The sequence below is a fragment of the Neofelis nebulosa genome, chromosome 10, assembly GCF_028018385.1.
Source record: "Neofelis nebulosa isolate mNeoNeb1 chromosome 10, mNeoNeb1.pri, whole genome shotgun sequence".
NCBI classification, from domain to species: Eukaryota; Metazoa; Chordata; class Mammalia; order Carnivora; family Felidae; genus Neofelis; species Neofelis nebulosa.
The window spans coordinates 94,366,770-94,387,996 of NC_080791.1; the positions used below are offsets into that span (position 1 = coordinate 94,366,770).

Sequence of the window (21,227 nt, forward strand, 5' to 3'; positions counted from 1 at the left end):
ACAATCTTCACAGCATCTTCACAAAAGAAGAATCCATCTTACAAAGCCACCATTGGGGAGCCTCGGTGGGTCAGTAGGTTGAGTGTCTGACTTTGGCTCAGGTCATGATCTCACAGTTCGTGAGTTCAAGTCCCACATCTGTGCTGACAGCACAGAGCCCACTTTGGATCCTCTGTCTCCCTCTCTCTCTGCCCTCCCCTGATCATTCTCTCTCAAACATAAAAATAAAACATTTAAAAAAAGAAAAGAAAAATAAGCGAGTTTCTTTGCTCACCCCTAAGAAGCAACTCCTCGTGTTAATATTTTATCAGGGGTTTAAGCAATTCAGTCTCATCTTCAGGCTCCACTTCTAGTTCTATTGCTATTTCCACCATACCTGCAGATACTGCCTCCCCTGAAGCCTTGAACCCTTCAAGGTCATCCATGAAGGGTTCGAATCAATTTCTTCCAACCTCCTGTTAATATTTATATTTTGACCTCTACCATGAATTATGAATGTTCTTAATGGCATCTAAAATGATGAATCCTTTCCAGAAGGTTTTCAATTTACTTTGCCCAGGTCCATCAGAGGAACCACTATCTATAGCATCTACTGCCTTATGAAATAGATTTCTTAAGTAATAAGACTTCAAAGTCAAAATTATTTCATGATCCATGGGTTAGAGAATGGATGTTGTGTTAGCAGGCATGAAAACACATGAATTTCAGTGTACATTTCCATCAGGTGGAAATGATGGACCAGGTGCATTGTCCGTGAGCAATAATATTGTGAAAGGATTTTTTTTTTTCCTGAGTGGAAGTTCTCAACAGTGGGCTTTGGAGTTTCAGTAAACCATGTTATAAACAAATGTGCTGTCATCCAGGCTTTGCAGTTCCATTTACAGAACACAGGCAGAGTAGATTTAGTATAATTCTTAAGGGCCATAGGACTTTTAAAAATGGTAAATGAGTATTGGCTTCAACTTAAAGCCACCAGATGCACTAGCCCCTAACAAGAGAGTCAAGTGGTCTTTTGAAGCTTTGAAGCCAGCCACTGACTGCTCTCTGTTAAAGTCTTAGGTGGCATCTTCTTCCAAGAGAAGGATGTTTCATCTGCGTCGAAAATCCACTGTTTAGTGTAGTCACCTTCATGAATTATTTTAGCCACGACTTCTGGATAAGCTGCTACCGCTCCCACGTCAGCACTTGCTGCTTCTCCCTGAATTTTTATATTCTGGAGATGGCTTCTTGTCTTAAATCTCATGAACCAAACCTCTGCTAGCTTCAAAATTTTCTTTGGGAGCTTCAACTCTCTCAGCCTTCATAGGCTCCAAGAGAGTCAGGCCTTGCTCTGGATTAGGCTTTGGTTTAAGAGAAGGTTGCGGCTCTTTTGAGCTTCTTTCAGACCACTAAATCGTTCTTCGTATCAGCAAGAAGGCTGTTTCTCTTTCTTAATATTCACATGTTTGTGGATGTGGCACTTCTAATTACCTTCAAGAACTTTCCCTTTGCATCCACAATTTGGTGAACTACTTGACACAGAGCTCTAGCTTTCTGCCTATCTCAGCTTCAGGTAGGCCCTCCTCACTAAGCTTTGTCATTTCTAACTTTTGATTCAAAGTGCGAGGCATGCAATTCTTTCTCTTGTGCACTTAGAGGCCACTGCAAGGTTATTAATTAGCCTAATTTCAATACTGTGGTGTCTCAGGAAATAGGGAGGCCTGAGGACAAGGAGAGAGACAGGAGGACAGCCAGTCCATGGAGCAGTCAGAACACACATAACATTTATCTATTAAGTTTGCCATCTTATGTGGGTATACTTCATGGCACCAAAACCAACATAGTAACAAAGATCACTGATCACAGGTCACAATGTAATAATGAAAAAGTCTGAAATGTTAAGAATTACCCAAATGTGACAGACACAAAAAGTGCACAAATGCTGTTGGGAAAATGGTGCTCATCGACTTGTCCAACACAAGGCTGCCACACACCTTCAACTTGTTAAAAACAAAGTACAGTGAAACCTTGGATTGAGAGTAACTTGTTCCGCAAGTGTTCTGCAAGACGAGCAAACATTTCTAATAAATTTTAACTGGGGAAACAAGCAGTGTCTTGCAATATAAGTAGTACGTGATGCTGAACATCACATGATCACAAGTGAGCCAATGATTCTTCTCTCTCTCTCTCTCTCTCTCTCTCTCTCTCGCACACGTGCTACAGGATTATGGGTGATCAGCTCCCATGCTCAGATGCTCAGTCTCAGGACACAGTGTCTGGCAGAAATCAGTGATTTTTCAGCACACTGGAAGGTGCCCCCAACTGGCACTAGTGTATTTTTTGTCACTTCAAAGCACCTAGGGACAGTCCTTTGCTTTTCCATACAAGAGTAAGCTCAGGAATGCTTTGCTTCATTCTACGTCAGGCTGCCTGCAGATATAGACCCTTTCCTCTGCTGCTTTATTGCCAGTTACAATAAATACAGTATATGACAAGGGTTTATTAATACTGTACTGTAGTCAACATCCATTAGTGATAGTGAAAGTTGTCCTACACAATAACCCTCCTCTCTCTCATCTCCCTCATACCAGCCATGAAGATTTTCACAGGGAAATACAGGTTTGTTTACCTTTCTTTATATTTTGTATTTTTTATTATTTTATATTATATTACAGTATTACAGTCATTTTGATATGAACATCCTTGGGGTATGGAATGAATCACCTGAGCTTCCATTATTTCTTATGGGGAAATTCATTTTGATATACAAGTGCTTTGGATTACAAGCATGTTTCCATAAGGAATGATGCTCGCACTCCAAGGTTTTCCTGTATAGTGTCTGTGAAGTATAATAAAGTGAAGCACAATAAAATGAGGTGTGCATGCCTGTTTTCTTTATATAGTTGTCATTATACAAAGTCTTTCAGGTTGTAAATTTTAGTAGCTGCCTTATCTCCACGCATAATTATTTTACCCATATCTTTTTGTTTGACATATTGGTTGATGACATTTTTTTTACTGTTACGATTTTATTAGCATAATTCTGTACATTGCATTTTTTATATTTATTTAGGATAGATTTCCAGAAAGGGATAAAAGCAAATGAACAATTCTATGACCTACAATAAAGTCAGGTTGCTTTTGAAAAGTGTTATATGAATATACACAGCTACCAACAACACATGAATATATCAAGTTTATTTACATTTTTTCTAAACCAATATAAACATTAAGAGACAATTATGAATATCATAGAAACAACATTATTTTTAAGTGGTGATGTTTGTTCAAGACTTTCTTGGACATTTTTCTCTTTGCTGCCTCATTCTTGCTACAAAACCACCCATTAGATTTGTATACTGTATAATCTGAAAAAGTTAATCTTCAAAATGTTACGTAACAATTATAATACCTTACATATACACAACATTCTGCATTGCAGAAGATGCTTTTGAGACAGGTATGATCCCTATTCCACAAAAGAATGAAGCTGCTTTCAGAAATTGCAAGCTCAGAGACTTGCCCTATGTTGTAGAGCTAGGAAATGGAAGGACTCAGGATTCTAATTTCAAGTCCACGGCTCTTATTTTTCCATATGCCTTATTTTTCATTCAATATAGGTGCTAAGGAAACCTCACACTATTAACCCTGACTTGTATGATGAATCCTAAGAAGCATTAACAAAGGCCTAGGAGAAACCAATTAGTGGAAAGAAACAAATTTCACCAGTGAGTCTATATTTTATATCACCTTTTCCTTTGTTCTGAGTATACACTATGGACGCTTGTAAGTACAATGTGAAACACAACATAGGAAAGTTAAGAAAAACCTCAGAGCAGAGTCTTAGGAGTGGAGCAAAAGTAAATTCCATACACAGGAGAGAATTTTGTAAACCCTAATGCTACTGAATATTTATAAAAAACAGGCCAGGAGCTAAAAGAACATAGGGGCTTTGAAAAGAAAAAGGTAGGAATAATGACTAATGCCTCTATACAGTAGTTCCTTGGTCGTCCTGTAGACTAGCCACTGACCCAGGACTGCTATATACTGGAAGATGAACTCCATGATCTTCTAGGTTACAAGTATTAGTGAGTGTGTGCCAGTTAGTCTCTGTTCACCAAATCATTTATGAAGACAGAAATGGGCTACGTAAGCCTGAGTACAACAATCAAGTAATGTAATGAGATTTTAGAGGAGAAAAAAATTAAGTCTAGTAATGGAAGGAAGACACTAAAATTGGGACATTTTGTTGGTACAGGGCAAGGAATCTAAGTTAACTTTTATCCCTCCCACTTAGATCTGGCAAGAAGCTGTACCTCAGGTATATAAACTCTGCCTCAGGAGTAGCAGAAATTAAGATTTAACATGCAACCTTAGTTCACCATGTCTATTTCTTCACATGTTCTAAGAAGATGCTGTGCAAGGAAAATACTTTATATCACCCAAGAAATACCTTATGAGGCATTAAAGGGAAAATTCCTCTTCCCTGGGGCTTACTCCCTTGACAGCTTAATTCTGAATAAATTGACCATAAAAGCAAATCAGGACCCCATGTCACCACACAAAGGACTTTCTGAAACAAGATAGACACCCCACATGAGGCAAGTGCTTTTCAATATCTAGAAAACAATGTTCTGTTCTTGCAAGAAGGCTTCCATACACATAGTACAGGAGAATTCCTACTACCAATTAGGAGAAGGGCTAACGTTAAATGGAGTGAGAGAGGGAAAAAAATGAAAAAAAAAACAAAAACAAAAAAAACAAAAAAAACAGAAAGAGATAAAGTGAAGGCCCTGGAGCTGGTCTCATAGTCCTGGATGGAAGTAGGAGATCTCATGCAATAAAAAAGGTCCTGGGAGTAGAAGTCACGATACACGTTTCGATTTTGCATTCTCCAGTTGTATGACATTGAAACCATCACTTAATCTTTTTACCCTTAGTATTCCCATATGTAAAATGGGAAAATAACACCCTTCTCAGAGGGTTACTGGGAGAATTAAATGTGAACATGTAAATAAACATACAAATTATTATCACAAGGTCCAAGGAGGGTAACTTTTTTTCCTTCAAATAAAAACCCGAGTGGAAGAAGGAATCCATAACATAGGAGTATGAATGAGTAACTGTGTGTGTGTGTAAAACTTAATACCCTAGAGGTGTGGAGGAAATTTATTTCCTCTCTATATTGAACCTGTTCATAATAAATATTACATTATTTTCAATGAGTATGCTTGACACATAGTCGGTTCTAAATGTTTGCTGAATAATGACTCAAAAGCAGTAAAAAATGAAGCTGAATGAATGCCAAGCTGCTAATTAGCAAAATCTAGACTTTTTATATCAGCAACACTGCAGTTGAAGAGATCCATATTCACAGAAGAGAGCTGTACCACTAGGTTACCAGGTTACTCTTTTTCAAAAAGACACAGAAAGTCAACAACTTCAGAAACTCACAAATTACTCCCACCCCAACTTAAATCTTAAGAAATTAATAACACCTGTCTAGTAGGTAATTCTGTTCCGGTAAACTGCTGCTGTGTAATAAATCATCCCAATACAGAGACTTAGACATTTCTTCTATCTAACCACTCTCTGTATTGGATGGGCTCTTTCTCTGCTTCTGGCTTCCTCAGTTCACTTACACAACTACATTTAGCTGGAGAAGAAGCTGAGCTTGAAGGACTGAGGTGGCCTCCCTCACACCTCTGGCAGCCATGCTGGCTTTCGAAGACACAACACAGGGAAAAGGGAGAGAGTGATGGGTCTTCTGTATATCCTCCAGCTAGATGGGCTTCCTTTCATGGGAGAAAAATGGAAGCTACAGGCTTCCTAATGCCTATCCCTGTAAGTTAGAATGCCATTCCTCTTACATTCTATCAAAGCAAGTCACAAAGGTAGTCTAGTTTCAAGGAGTAACAAAACAGACTCTACTTCTTCATGGGAGTCACAGAGAAAAAGGCCATACGTACCAGGATACATGGACTTTGTGACCATGTTTTTATCGTTATTACAGAAAAAGGACAAATGTAGCCCCATTTCCTCACCAAGAAGGCTAGAAGCATGTATCTGCTAGGCTGTATGCACCAGAAGATGGTCTATGTTAAATTTAGTAAGTCCTAGTATAGAGTAAAGCACAAAGAATTCTAAAGCCACAAAACTAAAACTAAGGCAAAACTGACAGCACATTGACCATCTGATCAAAGCCCAGGAACAAGGAAAAGTTTAGAAACACAGAAAAGAATGCAGGCAATTAGAGCAGGCCATTATTTTAATTATGAAGATCTGGGCTTACAAGCCATAATTTTAGCAGAAAGCCTGCTGTGAATATGACCATATGTTTGGTAGACTGTAAGTGCCTTTGAAACATGACACTTATTTTCTCAAATCCCAGCTCAGACATTTATTAGATGCATCCTCACTGTCAATTTACTTATCTTCTCTAAGCCTCAGTTTCCCTATCTGTATACGAAAAGTGATTACATTATTGCCTGTACTAAGAGTTACACAAGATATATGTACATCCCTGTCACTGATAAACAATATTCAATAAGTGGTAGAAATAAATGGAATAGGCAACTATGCAATTACTGGATTTCTACTTCTAAATTGTATTAAAGTCTATTTTGATACTATTAAAACTCCATGAAAAATAATCTAGATTTAAACGGGGTATTGTTCTTTGAGCTCTCAACCACTGAGATTTTATAATCGCAAGGAGGTTGGTAGATAACTTGTTTTTTTTATTTTTGTCCTCAAAATAAGTTTATTGAGAGAATCTGAAAAGCAGGGCCCTTCTCCCTGAGAATATGTGAAGAATGACTTCTAAGAAAAATTTAGAAAAAAGTACTGTAACCAAGAACACTCCAAGGTGATAATACCTATTGATGTGTTCAGGATGGGAATGCAATCCTCAAAGCATATAATAAAACTTAACTAAATGTAGAACCACAGTCTACTTTAGTATAATAGTGTAACTGTAACACAAAATTCAAACTCAGTAGAAACATAAAACTTTTTGGGGGAACCTCCAAACAATGAGCTTCCATTCATTGTTCTCTGTTGTAAGACCTGAGATAATTGGAGGGGAGGCAATGGAACTGAGCAGTCCATATATACACATAGATCCATACTGTACACATTTTTGCAGATTTCAGAATAATGTTAACAACTTTACCTATTGTAATGTGTGTGTGCATGTGAGTGTGGTGTGTACTACCATCTTCTAGGCTTCCTTGAAGTTTTGTCTTTCCTTTATATCAGCTTTGCTTCCTTAGTAGTCATTTGCTCTAAGTTACTCCTTTGCTAATTGGGCAAATGTGATAATTTGTAATGGGTCTCCAACTCATTAGTGTAATTTAGTCAGGTTGTACGGTATTTCACCAGACACACCAACCAGGCTCCCGCACGCATCTGTTTTTCAAGCTCTATTTCATAAGCATCCACAATATTTCTGCTTTAAAATTGAGAAATGATTGCTCCTTAATCAGCTATTTGTTATACTGAGCTATATAAATATATGCAGTGTCATCCATAAATAATTTTAGGGTAGAACATAGTAACAATTAACATTTGCATAGAGCTTTAAAGTTTACAAAGCTTTTTCTTATATACCCAAACACAAAATCCCATGCATTCCACTCTGAAAGAAGGGACCACTTATTTTTTAAATGACTTCGAAGGCAGCATACGATAACATTTCTAGACATAGATACTTGCTTTATCCAGATCTCTGCTATGTGATCTTGGCCATTTACTTAACCTCTCTTAGCTTAAATGTTTCCTTCTTTAAAATATTTTTTTAAAATTTTTTCAATGTTTATTCATTTTTGAGAGAGCTAGAGAGAAAGAGACAGAGAAAAAGAGAGAGAGAGACAGAGCATGAGTGGGGGAGGGCAGAGAGAGGGAGACCCATAATCCGAAGCAGGCTCTAGACTCTGAGTTGTCAGCACAGAGCCTGATGTGGGGCTCGAACCCATGGACCACGAGATCATGACCTGAGCCAAAGTTGTATGCTTAACCAACTGAGCCACCCAGGGGCCCCAAATGTTTCCTTCTTTGAAATTTATTTTTATTTATTTTAAGAGAGAGAGAGAAAGCGAGAGCAAGCAAGTGGGGGAGGGGCAGAGGGAGAGAAAGAGGCTCTCTCCAAGTAGGCTCCACACCATCAGCACAGAGCATGAACAGTGAGATCATGACCTGAGCCAAAATCCAGAGTCAAATGCTTAACTGACTGAGCCACCCAGGTGCCCCAAATGTTTCCTTCTTTGAAATGTGTGTAATATCTACAGTTGCTTTCTTGGGGGAAGGAGGGGGAGTCGAATTTTTGAAAATGAATATAAAGTTCTAAATGCATAGTAAATGCTTAATAAATGCTGGCTGTTATCATGGTCCCAATCTGGCAAGGTAAGAACATCATCCTTTTTAAAAGACACTTACATTAAATGCCAGAAAAAAGGAGATCGTTGGCAAATGTGTAACTAGAATTTTCAGGTTGGGAAGATTCAGAGTCATTATGCAAAGGCAGCATCTGCTCCCCATGCCCAGCAAGGGGGCTGGAGGGTTGAACATTGCTCACAATATCGCAAGCTGGGGCAAGTGGAAGCAATGCCTTTTAATGTGAAGCCCTAGGTTGCTTAAAACTGTGGAACTGTGCAGAATAAAGACTAGAACAAAGAATACAGGTTTGTAAGTAAAGACATTACCAAAAAGGAGGAAGGCCTGAGATAGATGCTGGAACACTTGGATCTGGAGATGAGATATATTTAAAAAGTTGTGGAGAGAGGAAGCAGGAAATTGGGAAGTACTAGCAAGCCAGTAGGTAGGAGGTCTGAGTCAATGTCAGAAACAGGAGCTGTTGCTGAACAGGACTTTCTTGCATCTTCTGTGGCCTCCACTTGGCAAGAAGACTAGGGGAACACGAGACAAGAGTAGGGAAAGATTTCCTTATGCTGTGGACGCTCAAATCACTAACAACTATGGGAGGTGGTGAAGGTGAGTAAAACAGATATCGAGGAAGGCAGGTTTTTCTGGAGCAGTACCCAAACCTCAGATAGAGATGAAATTAGCTTTTTTCCCATTTTTAAATTTCCTATCTCTGCTCTCATTAGGGGGGAGAATCAAGGGGTTATTTAACCACAAGCCTGACAGGTGACTCTGTACTGTCCCCATAGAGATTAAAAGTAATGACCAAAGAATCAATTTGATTAGTGGCTTTCTCTTGGCAAAACCCTCTGCTGTTTTGTATTGTTTTGTTTTGTTTTTTATTCCTTCTTGCCTCCACTCCCTCCCAGTAAATGGCATGGTCAGAATTAGAGTGGACTAGCTTCAAACTGGTCAGCCTTTTGCTTCTCCTGGATCCTTACCTTAGATCTAGGCCCTAAGCCAAGAAAAATGGCATCCTATGAAACTGCCTGGCAAATTTCTGAGTTTACTGTTGTGGAAGGATCAGCCCTCTGGCTTGAGAGAAAGAAATAGCCATCTACTGCAGCAGAATGAAGTCTCTCTTCTATCTCTAAGAATTCCAAACTAACAAACTGGGCTGACGTCTGGAAGGTCAGAGAACATACTTTCCTCTATCAACTCTTCATGCTTATGTTAAGTGCCATTCCATTCTGAGCTGGCAGTTCACAGACATGTTTCTCTCTAGAACATACCATTAGAGAAGTCTGGACCATCTGTCTGTCCAACAGACCATCTGTATAAAGCACTAGCTCCCCTTCCAGAAAATAGAAAAGGGACATACTCAGATCTCAACAGGGAAGAGAAAGTAAGGATGCCAGATAGGAATCTTTGCATCTATCTTTGTTTCCAAGCTCTCTTTCTGGCGATCACTGGAGAAAAAATTCCAGGAAAATTAAGGTAAAAAAAAAAAAAAAAGTTACACCAAACAGTTTTCACCTAAAAGAGTAAAGAACAATTCGAAACTCAGGAAGGGAAAATACAGAACACTGTATAGCTTTCAGGGTTTACAAGGATAAAGATCATAATGGGAGGAACCAAGTCACCTGGGCTCTGCAGCCAGAGCCATCTAGGCACACATCATACACGACATGTGACTGTTTACCTGAGCAAATCACAACTTGTCTGAGGTTGAGTTTCCTCATCTGTACCGTTGAGAATCATCATAGTTCCTTTTCACAACTGAAGTTCCCAGCATACCACCTGGAATATCACAATGTTAAATACATGATAGCTACGGGGTTAATTTTGTGATTCTTTTTTTCTAGGCTTTCTTTTTTTTTTAATTTTTTTTCAATGTTTTTTATTTATTTTTGGGACAGAGAGACACAGAGCATGAATGGGGGAGGGGCAGAGAGAGAGGGAGACACAGAATTGGAAACAGGCTCCAGGCTCCGAGCTGTCAGCACAGAGCCCGACGCGGGGCTCTAACTCACAGACGTGAGATCGTGACCTGGCTGAAGTCGGCCACTTAACCGACTGCGCCACCCAGGCGCCCCTTTTCTAGGCTTTCTATGGGACCCACCCCAAATCTTTATTCTTATCTACCAAATACTTGTTGATGACATTTTCTTCCCCTATTCACACTGAAGCCCTCATCTCTTCCATTTCTCTTCAGAAAAACTGGATTTAGTCCTAAACATAATGTAGAGCAAATTTCTTCCTTAATCTTCCCCATCACAAAGTCCCCAGTGATAACTTTATTCTGTAAATAATTCATATTGACTCCATTTTTTGGTTCTGAATGCCATGCTGCGTTGTTTAGCAAGTTAATTTCTCTTTTGCTAATATAACATTAGCAATAGTATATAAACGTATTTGAGGGGAAAAACATCATTTGTTTACAACTTTGTGTTCCACACTATACTCGATGGAATAGTGAAGCTAGTAGGTGTTCAAAAACACATCAATAGGGGCGCCTGGGTGGCTCAGTCGGTTGGGCACCCAGTTCTGGCTCAGGTCATGATCTCATGGTTTGTGAGTTCAAGCCCCACATCGAGCTCTGTGCTGGATGGCTCGGGGCCTGGAGCCTGCTTCAGATTCTGTGTCTCCCTCTCTCTCTACCCCTTGTCCCCTCACACTCTGTCTCTCTCTCTCTCTCTCTCTCTCTCAAAAGTGAACATTAAACAAAAAAGAAAGAAAGAAAATGAAACATATGGACAAATGATACCACTGAAATGGACACATAAGCACAAAGATATTATCCTCAAGAGCATTCATAGACAATGCTGATTTACTCAAGCAAAAGCAATCTTAATATAGATCTATGTCATACTTCTGAGATTCAGGAATAGAAAAAAGATATATATATATCAGTAAAATTATATATATATATAATATATATATATATATATATTATATATATATATTCAGTCAAATGAGTCTTGGGGAAAAAAACATGTGCCAGATAGGAAAAATAGAATTCCGCTTACTGAAAGCTTAGAAAAAATGCATGAGTGCCTATTGTGACGGCAGAAATAAAAATCCAACTTGAAGGGGCAAACACACATCCAGCAAAATCATGGCAGTAAGGCAAGATAGGTCAAAGAAGAAGAAAGGGATAAAGGAGGTAGCATCCACCAGATGAGCACAAGAAGAACTCAGCCGTCTGTGAACCAGATAGACTCTGGTTCATTAAAGTATTTGCAATCAAGGGACACTCAGAAAAACTTAAAACTACTTACATATATATATGCTCTTATTTGGGGCACTGGAATCAGAACAGGTTAGTTGATAAAGTGTTTCATATTTATTATATTCCACGCTCTTTGGTAGAGGAAAGATCCTGAGCAAAAGTCACATATAAACATGACTTTCCTTTAGAAGAAGTGTGAGTGCAATTTTTTCCTTGTGTGTACCTATCTCCTTAGTATGTTTATCATTATACATAGGGAACGTCTCCAACAGGAAAAAAGTTAGCACATTCAGCCACTGTTTTTATTACTAATCACTCAGTCATTTTCAGGCACAACTTCACCTTTACTAAAGTGATTGTTCAAATTGCTTGCACTTCATACTTATTTTACTGTTATGCAAACATTTGTCTCAATTTGTATAAAAAACTTTTCTTTACTGAAACAGTTCTTCCACATTAAGTATCTGCAAGGTTCCTGGCATGTATGATCAAAAGTTTTAATTCCAATCATACTTCTCCCAAAAAGTATACCCTGAACCATTGTGTACATACTTGGTCCTTGCTTCTGGGGCTTATCACGCAAATCATGAAGATAAAGATCAAGCTGTCCTACATAAAGAATTTAAGTCTCCTATCCTGGAATGGCTTACCAAACACAGAGAATTCTGGTTTCCTCATATATACAAAAAGGAGTATCTAGAACACCAAAAACTGATTTAAAATAAATATATATATATATATATATATATATATATATATATATATATATATATATATGTATATATATATATCTACACTTCATACAAAAGCTAGAGAAATTTTACAGGGATGAGAAAAGAGGCAGAGTTGAAATTTTCTTTGTTTCTTTTATAGCATAAAGTCAAAGGAAGATGGTTACCTCCTCTCTTTATCAAGAAAGCTTTCAAAATGTGACCCTTTTTCCTGTTTACAGATAAGCGTTGTGCTACGTTCCCAAGTTCACGGCATTTTTAGGATTGAACGATAAAAAAAAATTCCTTAGCACATGAAATTCTGACTTGGCTCTCTGTTTCTCTAGTCTCCTTGAATGCCCTGAGCCAAATCACTCTTTTTCCGTCAGCATGTCCCTCACTGACATCAATATCTAAAAGATAATTTTCCTCCTCTCGCTCATATTTTTATGGCCAGACAGACATGGATATTCATGTTTCTGTTCACTCATGTGAGGTAACAATTTGTATAACCTCTGGCACTGCAGAGTACAAGGTTTATACACAAACAGATATTCCTAAATTATCATATTAATACTACTAATTATTATAATTTTCAAAATATATAATATTTATTTAATGTTAATTTATTTTGAGAGAAAGAGCACAGGAGTAACAGAGAGAGGAAGGGAAAGAGAGAAAAGCCCTAGCAGGCTCCGTACTGTCAGAGCAGAGCCCAACATCGGGCTCAAACCTAAAAACAGGGAGATCATGACCTGAGTGGAAGTCAAGAGTTGGATGCTTAAGTGACTAAGCTACCCAGGCATCCCTATTATTTATCTTTTATTGAACAGAACCAAATCCCAATTCTCAGTCCCTTTTGAGTATTATTTTTCTTAATCTTTTTACAACAACCACGCAAGGAAAGGAAAAAGGTACCAAAGAAATCCATACAAAGTTACATAGAGAGACACTTAGGGACACTACCCATAAAGTACATTCTGCAAATATTGTCCACTGCTACTTAGGATTTAATGTTACAGAGCAGACTGTCATTTCTTTGTCCCACATCCCGTAACTGTAATTACTTTTGCCAATACACTACATGATACCAAACATTCCTATGAGATTTACTTAATTGTCAAAGTTGGGCTCTACCTCAAAAGCATTAAGGACTTACTGCTACCTGGAACCCACTGGTTCAGGAGGTGACCCTTCAGAGGTCCCTTAGAGACAGAGACTACATCTTTCCACTGATAGAATGAGTCCTGTTATGGCAACAAGATTATTTGATTTGCATTTAGAGAAGCCTTGCTCTGGACTCTCCATATTCAAGGATTTATGTGAAGAAGCATTGGGTTTACAACCTAAAGATTTTTTTAAAACATGGTATATATAGAATATATATCCTTATGAATACATAGAAGAGACATACATGAGCTTTGAAGTTGGTCTGAATATTGGACAAAGGAGTGAATCACCTTTTTGTTGCATCTGTAATATGGGAATGTTACCTTACCTTTGTTTTGAAAGTGTAAATAATACAGCCTGCAACATAGCACAGCGTCTGGCACTTAGAACACATTTGATGACTATGAGAGGATTCATTATAATTTATGACACCATCTTATTGTGTGTATCTGCAGTATATTACTCGGGTAAGTTAGTTCAGTACACTTCTCTAACCACAAATCCTGAGGCTCAAGTCTGTGGTTGAGACGTATAAACTTGCATTTATTATTTTCACCAATTGACATGCCTCTTCCCTTTCTTACTCTACTAGATTTGGATTTTAAGAAACCAGTCTTACACTGAAGGGAACATGGTTCTTGTCTTCCTTCTCGGCAAGCCATAAAATCAGCTCCATCCATTCATTGTAAGGACAGAAAAACCCACAATCTGAAGGACAAAACCCTGCTCCTTTCGTGCCTAGGGAAAGGCTGACTGTGCAGAACAGAAATACCTGGGCCAAGTGGTATCAGCCGTGCAGAGTTAGCAAAGCAGAATTGAACTCATCACTGACAGCTCAGTTCAGCTACAACAGGAACAAGGATTTTTACATCTTTTGCAATATGTTCTTGAACTAAATAAAGGTCATACACAATGACATAGCCCCACATAGGTCATCTTCTTGCAGAGGAATCTTAATCCTATTTAACTATGAAGTCCAAATTCCAGGGGACAGCCTGGAAACTGCAGCATGCCCCATCCAAATGCAGGAATTGCAGCAAAGAAGCATGAGCAGAGAGAGGCCTACATCCCCCACAGCGGTGATCACAGTGCTTGTACCTGGTAGGTGTTTAATAAATATGCATCCTTTCATTGTGAACAAAACGAGATGTTAGATAAAGAGCAATGTTAACACCACTTGCTGACATGTGAACTGTGTTTCTGCAACCACATATGGATGGGTGCACAGGATTCTCGCTACTTACATTCAGTATCATTTTGGAAGTTCTGAGCGTAAGTGAGGTGACATCTGGAAAGGGCACTTTGGTTGCTCTGAGAAAGGATCTGATGAAATCATGGTACATGAAATGAGCTAATTTACAGAAATACAACTTTCTCTCTCCCGTGGTACTTAGCTCTCAGATTACATTTGGGGCTTTTGCCTACCGACATAAATTACATAAATACATTAAATTAGAGTGGTCTTCCTAATTCTTAAGCCAGATGAAGGGGGGAAAAATATATGTGAAACTATAGTTTCAGTTTTGTGTTAAGAATTTTGCCAAATACTATGACAGCTGACCTTCAACAAGATAGGTTTGAACAGTGTGGATCTGCTTATTACGTGGATGTCTTACAGTGCAGTAAACATATCTTCCCTTTGATTTTCTTAAAAAGATTTTTTCTCTAGCTTACTTTGTTGTAAGAATACAATATAGAATACATACTACAAAATATGTTAATTGACTATGTTATCAGTAAGGCTTCTGGTCAACAGATAGTAAGCTGTAAGTTTTGGATGAGTCAAAAGTTACAGGAGATTTTCTACTGCCTGGAGGCTGGCACCCCTAACCCGTATATTGTTCAAGGGTCAAGTACATATACACTCATCTATTCACTCACACAGAGGCCCAGTGAATGATTATCCCCATTTTACAGATTGGATAACTGAGGTTCTGAGAGATTAGGTATCCAACCCAAGTCCAACTTCAAAGCCAATGCCCATCACTACCATATTTTCTTGTCATAAGGATCTCTAACTGAGCCCTTTAATTCTGGTCTATCCTGCAAAGATAATTCATTGCGATCTTACTGATACAATTTCCAAGTTTAACTCAAATTCTAGTCAACAGCCTTATTGTGGAATAGAGTTTTCTAGACTCCACAAACCCTATAATGATCTGTGTAGTCCCCCAAAAAGGTCTAGATGTCCAAGTCTTTCCTGTCCTCTCTGGATATCCAACACAATGGATTGAGATCATCACATTTTCTATTTTTCATGAATCTGAAGCTGCACCTCCTATAGGAGGTATAATTGCTTGCACATAATTGAGCATGTGTATACGTGCTCATTTGCACAGGCACTCACACATACACAAACCTGCAACCAAGAGTGTGCCACAGAAATTACTGAGATGAGGTATAGTCAACACATTTGTGAAACACCTAAATTTTAATACCACAAATATTGATCACCATTATGAAGATAAGTTCTGCTTAATTTGAAAATCATATTGAAGAAACTATTTTGTAAAGTCTTAAACCATATATGAAGTCATCATTACCATAGTACATTACATTTCCATAGCAGTGTAATAACAGATCATTTTATATTTAAATATTTATTTAAATTTATACTTAAATATATTTATATCTATAATACTTCATCATAATCCCAATGACACACTATAAGGATGCTTATTCCTAAACAGGAAGAATGATCAGAGTTCTGAGACTTTCAGTGACTTACTGACCATCAAGTGCACCATCAATGCTTGACTGACACCTAAGTCTCAAACGTTCTCCTGATTCTAACCCCTGTCTCCACCCAACCCCACTTTTACCGGTGACAGTATACTGAGTAGTCCCAAATGGGGATTCAGATAAATTGAGTGAATTGATTTAGTCTATTGCAAAGCCCCTGTTCTACCTTCACTTTAATTAATCCATCTCTTCCTTTGCAATTTAACAGGGGACCGGGAGAAGTTCTCAGGGGATGAAGAACAATAGCAAGACTATACAAACATGCATCTGTCGTGAGAGCCTGGATCTTCTTCATCCCAAGACTCTGCATTTTCTGCTGTAGGCTGATGCTCCAGTCTATTAGCATTAGCCCCAGTGTCAGCATCAGTTCGTGGAGCTAACACACAGCTCCAGGCTGTTGTAATGACTCAGCAATCAAAACTTCAAGTTCAGTTCGCCTGGTCTTCACCCACCTTCAGGGCCCAAGCTACAAGAGCTCCCTTTCGCTCTTCAATTTACGGGGTGATCTTTCTGGCTTCCTTTAAAGGTTCTCAGTGGCTGACTTTCCAGCTGTCAGCTCTGCTAGTTACAGAAGGAAAGAGTCATTCATGTGTTAAGTGCCCTAGGTCTTAGAAACACAAGGAAGAATGTTGGGCCTGGCTGGTTCACTTGAGCCAAGACCCAAAGAGAGGCTGGATAACTGACTGGAACTAAATAGAGAAGGAATTGGAATTTCCTTTATTCGCCCCCAGATAAACTCAAGGCATTCTCTACCAATGAATTCTTTTTAAAAAATTAACTCTGCATATATTCCTTCTTCCAGGAAGTCCAACCTTTTGTCAACTGACTTATTACCTGTACTGAAACAAAAAGTTCTCTCCCTCCCTTTTCTTCTTTGAACTCACTAAGCAAGAAAACAAACCCCATTAAACTAAAAACAAACAAACAACAAACCTGACAAAAACAAAAACCACTCTGATCACAAAACAAATCCAGAAAAGACAAAAGAAAGCCATATATCTGGAGCCTGTTCTGATAGAAAGCTGTTTACCTTTACTCTGACCTAAGCTAATAAAGATGCAAAGTTACAACTGCTCAAACACCACCAGGAAACCCTGACATACCAGGGAGAGGCTTTACTCACTGCAGAAGCTGTAATCAGAAAACCCTGAGTTGGCTTGCACCCCATTTCTATTATTAGCTTAAAATAAGTGATAATGAAAGTGTTGCTATTGCTAGAAGATTCACTCATTACAATTATTAAATCTCAAATACACAAAAGCCAAGATGTTATCCTGATTATTTTTTAGATGGTGTTGAGAATAATCTTCAACCGGTTTTTGAACCAATACCACAACTCTAAATATGCCCACCCTGGGTGAGAATGTGAATGGGAGGGGGAAAAGTCAGAATTAAATAGCCTCAATAACAAGAGGCACTTATTTGCCAGCTTCCAGAACGGCATTTTCGAAGGGCTTCTCTTCATTCAGAACAGTCCCCTCACAAAATAGAAGGTGTAATATACTGTCCCTCTGCATCTGGTACTGGTAACCAAAAGCTGCGTGTTCACGAAGAGCTGCCGATGTAAGGAATGGTGATGATCCAGGCAGAGTGTGGGGAACTCCAAACCCCCTCCAGGAGCATCAGGGCTCTGTACGCTCTTCAGAACAGTACCCTGTGTTTCTGGTGTATGTACCACATTCGCCTTCAGGTTTCACGAGTCCCAGGTTGTTTGCGCCACAAAGAAAATGAAATTTTATCTGGAGTTTCTCCTAGGTTTCAATCATTTAAAAATGAAAAAAACCCTTTCTGATAAAAGAAATGTAACTGGAATCTAGGAGTAACAGATGAAAATATCCAGAGCAGAAATAGTTGACAAGAATGACAGATCATAAATTATACTGATAAGAGACAGTTTTCCCATAGTATCTTTACCAAGAGCAGAGTGGAAGAAGGGTCAGCTGGGGTAGGGGGCATCTTATAACAGCTGCCATTCCTTAAATGGTTTCTCTAATACCACTTTGCAAAAACATCAGATAGAAGGGATAGTCCATGGTAATACCAGGGTATAATCTCATCTAAGTTTTTTTTTTTTCTTTTTAGTCCTGAACTGGGGGAGGGGGGGGGGATCCTTCTTAGAGAAAACAGTCTTAATGTTTCAAGTATGACATCTGACATCCCTCAACTTGGATGCCCCAATACATCTTTGACCCCCAATGGTCTCTGAACAAAGCTCATGTTACAATTTGCATCATCTCCCTCTCTATACAGAGACATCCACACTTAGCAAAACACCTATGTGTGCTCTCCTCTGCCTAGTTAACATACTGTCAGCTCTTTCATGAAAATGTTCACAGTAACAGTTCAAGTTGGCCAACATTCCATGAAATATCACCGTTCCTTTTAGGATAAACCATCCACATATATAGGCTGAGGAAGACTGAAGCTCTATTGCTTCTATCTGGGGGGGGGGGGGTCTCAGCATTTTAGAAATATATTTACAAGTGATTCTCACTTCTAGGGAGAAGCTAAGAGATGCCAGTACACAGATAAAAATACCTACAGATACAGGAACACAGATGCTAACACAGTGAAAGGCTATTTTGCTTTAATTAAGTAACCTCTGGATGGAAATAGGTAAAATACTATCTGCATTTCACTTTGAAGGAAAGGGAAAGAAAAAAGAAAAAAGAGGCACAGCTAACCACCAGGAAACACTAAAGGGATGCCTGAGTTAGGCAAGATGTGACACTAAAGTCACCTGAATTCCTGATGCTGCCTGCTTGCTTTTACAGCCAAGAGTAGACAATTAAGAGCAATTTGCAACTGCACTCCCTTCTCTAGGGACCATGTAGGGTAAGGGGATGTTCCAAAATGAAAGACACTAGTCTTCATCAGGGGACAGAGCATTCAGAAAGGTTAATGAGATACAATCGCAACAGAATCAGTGCAAAAAAGGAGGTTCAAAATACTAAACAATTTCCACTTTGTTCTCATTTGTTCCAATTAAGAGCTGTTGAAACAGCTTCTCTGTATTCCACACATTCGCTCCTCTCCAGAGCAGATTTAACTATTCCAGAAAAAAAATAAGGGCTTTGGGGGGAAAAAGTCTACTATTAAGTTATCATAAAGTCCAGATTACACCCCCAACCCCCACCCTCAGTCTCTGAGCAGACACACTTTTGCCTCTTACTCAGAGCCTCTGCCACTAGCGATTCTCATTTTTCCCCTCAAATTTAGAGAGTATTTCAGGGAGGGAGAAGGCTGGATCCCCCCCCCCAAGATTTCATAGAAGCAGAATTCACTGTGAAAATGTTAAATAAATAAAAGGAAGAGGGCTGGGGGATGGTTATACAAATGGAAATAATCTCCTTGGCATGAAAATAGCCCCAAAATGCCACACACTGAGTTCTTCTGAGCATTACAGGCTCTGAAAAGCACTTATAAACTGCATATGGATTTCCAAAAACAAACAGGAAAGCACAAACATTGCAAGAAACCAAGGACTAAGATCTAAGGAGTCCCGTGACTTACCTTCTTTTACGGATCCTCAAAGTTCACCAAGGAAAATTTAAAATCCTCTAGCTTATCTTGCACTACTCTATTTTCTTCTTCTTTGTTTTTTTTTTTTAAGTCACATAGAGGAAAAATAATCAGTTTTCAAAGGTTCCATTTATCTGATCTTCCAGCACCAGCAAAAAACGTGTCCAAGAGACTCCGCCAAAAAGTAAGCCAAAAACTCATCAAAGGCAAAAAGAGAAAGGGGGGGAGTGGGGAGAGGAAGGGGATGGTGAAGGCTGGGGGCTACAGACTGAGTCCAAGTGCCCAGAGAATATTTTCACGCTGTTGAAATCTCCTACTGTACGATATACCTGCTTTGGTTGTCACACAGACGCACACACATTCACGGACACTCACACATCTCATACAAAAAGCAGGCACCCACACTCACAAACACACACAAACACACGCGCTCACACACACACCAGTGTAATGAAAACTGTCAGTAGTAACCTCCAATAGCTGCTGTGTGCTGCAGATAATTCGGCTCACTGTTACCTTCCCAGATCGGTGTAGGATCAAAAGAACATCCAAAATCAGGGGGTGGGGGGGGGGGCCAGGACAAGGTAGATGCCGGATCCCTCTCCCCCAGGCAGATTCATCAAGCCAGGAGCGGGTCAATCAGCAGAGGTGTCTGCTTGCAGGGTGCCCCGGATTATGGCAAGGTTATTAATCTTGATGCGCTGCCTCCCCCACCCCCAGCATTCGGCAGCCTGCATTGAGATGATTGCCAGAGCTGTGTCTGTCCCTGTTCCACTGCATTTTGCTCAGCCCTCTGATGCTGCAAGTGAGACACAGTGGAGGCAAGAATACTAATAAGGTGGTTAGCTACAGTTTCTTCAAGGCAGTCGGCATGCAGTATACAGTAAATGTGTACTTCCCAGTGCTCTGTGTGTGTGCCTGCGTGTCTGCAGGGAGGGCAGTGAATCCATCTCCGGCCAGAAGACAAGATTGTTTGTAACCTGCCTGGAAGGACTAGATCATCAGAATCATCACTGTCCTGCAATGGCATGGTCTATGACAGTATTATGTTTGGAATAAAAATAAGCGGGGGGGGGGGGGGGGGGAACAGGGGGGGGGGGGCGGGATAATAGTCCAGAAGCCTAGAGCTGACATTTGAAAGAGAGAGGAAAAAAAAAAAACGTCCAGGGAGACAAATTAGGTTTATAAATAGGCTCCGAGGAGACCAAGGCAAAATTTTAACATGCTGCTGCCCTGGTTGTTAAATGGAAATACAAAGCAATTTCAAAAACCAGCTCCAGCCTATAAATCTTGGAACTGGCAACAAGTATCTGAATTTGACTGATGGGACAGTGGATAAATGGATTCCTGGTAATATAAAAAGTTTGCTCGTGCGTTCTGCTCTGTAGCCATGCACTGGTGTGTGCAGGGATCTAGGTACAGTTCATTTATTATCAATATGGATTTAGAGTCTACCCCTTCAGTTTTATTCTAATGTACAGTTTTTATCACATAACTATCATATTGTGGAG

The 21,227-nt window shown here is 39.3% G+C and overlaps 1 protein-coding gene across 4 annotated transcripts in view; it reads right to left on the reverse strand.

Annotated features, from left to right (window-relative positions):
• LRRC4C (leucine rich repeat containing 4C) overlaps positions 1-20,263 on the reverse strand; it is a 1,203,118-nt gene extending 1,182,855 nt beyond the window's left edge. For all 4 annotated transcript variants that reach the window (XM_058688696.1, XM_058688692.1, XM_058688697.1 and 1 more), the window contains exon 1: positions 19,708-20,263. The gene's annotated coding sequence lies outside the window, so the exon portion shown is untranslated. The remainder of the gene's footprint in view (positions 1-19,707) is intronic.
• Positions 20,264-21,227: the final 964 nt, after the last annotated feature.